The sequence below is a fragment of the Coregonus clupeaformis genome, chromosome 27 (assembly GCF_020615455.1).
Source record: "Coregonus clupeaformis isolate EN_2021a chromosome 27, ASM2061545v1, whole genome shotgun sequence".
NCBI classification, from domain to species: Eukaryota; Metazoa; Chordata; class Actinopteri; order Salmoniformes; family Salmonidae; genus Coregonus; species Coregonus clupeaformis.
Genome location: NC_059218.1, coordinates 39,944,065 through 39,947,501, shown reverse-complemented (window position 1 = coordinate 39,947,501; position 3,437 = coordinate 39,944,065).

Sequence of the window (3,437 nt, the reverse complement as noted above, 5' to 3'; positions counted from 1 at the left end):
AGCCGCCACCATGGACAGACGCCCACCCAGACCCTCCCCTAGTCCTGATGTTGGTGCGCCCGGAGTTCGCACCTTTAGGGGGGGGTACTGTAACACTCTGGCTCTATGGACGTTTATATTGAGCCAGGGTTGTTCATTTTCTTGTGTTGGGTGTATTTCATTTGGTGGTGTTGGGGATGGGTGAGTTTCATTTTGTTTGTGTCATGTGGTGATTGGTCGATGACTCCCAATCAGAGGTAACGAGTGTCAGCTGTCGGCTCGTTATCTCTGATTGGGAGCCATATTTATTCTGTGTGTTTTCTCCTTTGTTTTGTGGGTTATTGTTTCTGTTAGTGTGTTTCAGTATTTGAACTTCACGGTTCGTCATTTGTTGTTTTCTTCGTGGTTGCTTTAATTTAATAAAGTCATCATGTTCACTCGCCACGCTGCGCATTGGTCTCCTCCTTCAGACGATCGTGACACTTATCCAGAGCGACTTACAGGAGCAATTAGGGTTAAGTGCCTTGCTCAAGGGCACATCGACAGATTTTTCACCTAGTCGGCTCGGGGATTAGAACCAGCGACCTTTCGGTTACTGGCACAACGCTCTTAACCACTAAGGTACTCTGCCCTCTCCAGATGAGGAGAAGGCAGAGATGATGGCCAAAGCGTTTGTCCAAGTGCATAGCTCTGCAAATTTGTCAAAGGAGGGGGAGAGAGAGAACGAGAGAGGAGCACCCTGGAATGTTGGATAGGAGAGAGGATGTAAATGATGTGTTGAATGCAGCATTTACCATGGCAGAGATGAAAAGGGTAATAGGTAAGGCTGGGTTAACTTCACCTGCGAAATATGAGGTGTGCCATGTTATGTTGGCCCATCTTAGTGATGAGGCACTGGATAAGGTATTGGTGTTGTACAACAGAGTGTGGGAGGAGGGGAAACTACCAGGCAGCTGGAAGGAGGCAGTAGTGGTACCAATCCGGAAGGGAGGGAAGGATCCAACGAGGCCAACAAGCTATCGGCCAGTAGCTTTAACATCACATGTATGTAAGATTATGGAACGTATGATTATGGAGAGGCTAACTTACTTCCTGGAGAGCAGGAGGCTAGTGTCGCCACATCCGAGTGGGTTCAGGAAGGGTAGGGGAACTATGGACCCAGTGCTCTACTTAGAAGCAGAGGTCAGGAAGGCTCAGGTTAACAAGAAGACTGTTGTAGTTGTCTTTTTTTATGTGGAGAAGGCATATGATATGATGTGGAAGGAGAGGTTGTTAATCAAGCTTGATATTATGGGGAAGGAGGAAGAACGTACAACTGGATAAAGGATTTCCTGTTTGGAAGGTCTATTCAGGTGAGGGTGGGGAAGTCTCTATCAGGCAGCTACCTGATGGATAACGGTACACCGCAGGGGAACGTGATTAGTCTTCTGTTGTTCTCAATCATGATCAATGATGTTTACTCTCAGAGGCGGCCGGATATTGGGAGGTTGTTATTTGCAGATGATGGGGCCTTATGGAAGAGGGGAAGTGCCATACATAGTCAGGAAGGTACAGGAAGCAATTGGTGAGGTAGATCAGTGGGGCTTCTGGTTCTCTGTAGAGAAAACAGTGTTCTTTTCCAGGAGGAAGGTGGGAGATGAGGTATGCTTGAGGTTATATGGGAGAAACTTGGAGAGGGTGGGGTCCTTCAGGTTCCTTGGGGTATACTTTGACATTAGACTGACCTGGGCAGAACATATTGAGAGAGTGGTTGGAAAGTGTAAGAAGGTGCTAAATGTGATGTGCTGTCTGACGGGGAAGGAGTGGGCGTTCCTCATTGATCCGATCTGTAATAGACTACGGCAGTATAGTGTATGGTTTGGCAGCCCGGACCTGCTTGTCATACAGGGCCAAGGACTCAGAATATGTAGTGGGGCGTTTCGGACCTCCCCAGTGGCTGCACTACAGATGGAGATGGGGGATATGCCATTGCAGATTAGGAGACAGCAGCTGGCAATTAATTATTGGGTCAACCTACAGGGACATGGGGTGTCTCATCCTGCAAAAGGGATTTTACAGGCATGCTGGGAACATGAGCGAGGACAGAACACAAGCTTTGGGTGGATGGGTAATACCCAGGCGAAGGAGATGGGACTGTATGGAAGGGTTTAGTCCAAAAACCCACCATGGCTACTCCCGTCTCCAGTAGTTGATCTAGAAGTATTGGAGAGACTACAGAAAGATAGGGAGGGGGTTGATCCATCTGATTTGTTTAATAGACGTCTGGATACTGTAAATCAGGATTGTGTGGCCATTTACACAGATGGTTCTCAAGATACAAGGACAGGACGTACTGGGTCAGCATTTGTAGTGCCTGAATGTGGGGTGGCAGTCAGGAAACACATTACAGATCATCTGGCTGTATATGCGGCGGAGCTGATGGTCATACTGTTGGCCTTGCAATGGTTGGAGGAAGTCAAGCCAGACAGAGTAGTTATTTGCTCTGATTCATCTGCAGTGTTGATGAGTCTGCAGTCCTTTAGCTCACGTAGCAGACAATACCTGCTTTATGATCTACTACAAACCCATGGCAGGATTAGACAGATGGGTATACAGATGGGTCCCAGCCCATGTGGGGTTGGAGGGGAACGAGGCAGTTGATGTACTGGTTAACAAGCACTTAGTAGTGGGGATGTTGATGTTGTAGTTTCAATTAGCAAGGCAGAGGCAAAAAGCTTAATATGGACAGTGATGGTGCAGAGATGGCAGGAGCAGTGGAATAGAGATAATAAGGGATGGCATTTATTTCAAGTACAGAGGAAAGTCGGGAAGGGGAGGATGGCAGGAAGGGACAGAAGAGAGGAGGCTATTTTTACTAGATTAAGGGTGGGACACAGCCAGTAGAATAAGACTTTAAATGTGATAGGAAAGCATCCAACAGGAAAGTGTGATTATTGCCAGGAAACAGAGACCGTGGAGCATGTATTGCTACAGTGTGGGCAGTATTTTCATTTTTAGTCATTTAGCAGACGCTCTTATCCAGAGCGACTTACAGTTAGTGCATACATTTTTTTTTTTTTTTTTTTACCCACAACCCTGGCGTTGGAAACGCCATGCTCTACCAACAGAGCTACATCCCTACCGGACATTCCCTCCCCTACCCTGGACGACGCTGGGCCAATTGTGCGCCGCCCCATGGGTCTCCCGGTCGCAACCGGCTAGCTCTGCGCCACTCAGGAGATCAGAAGGAAAGAGAGAGGCTGAGATCTAGTATGAGGGAGAAGGGAATACAGGAAATTAGTTTAAAGAGTACATTGAGTAGAACCTAATTAGATATAGTCTCAAATATTTATTTTTTAAGAGCAACGGGGCTGGCATGTAGGATTTAGTTTCTGCCTGTCTCTGGCCCACACTCCAGTACAGTAGGTGGCAGTAATGTACCATAACGTTGGATGCCAACCGCCGATAAATCCCACCGA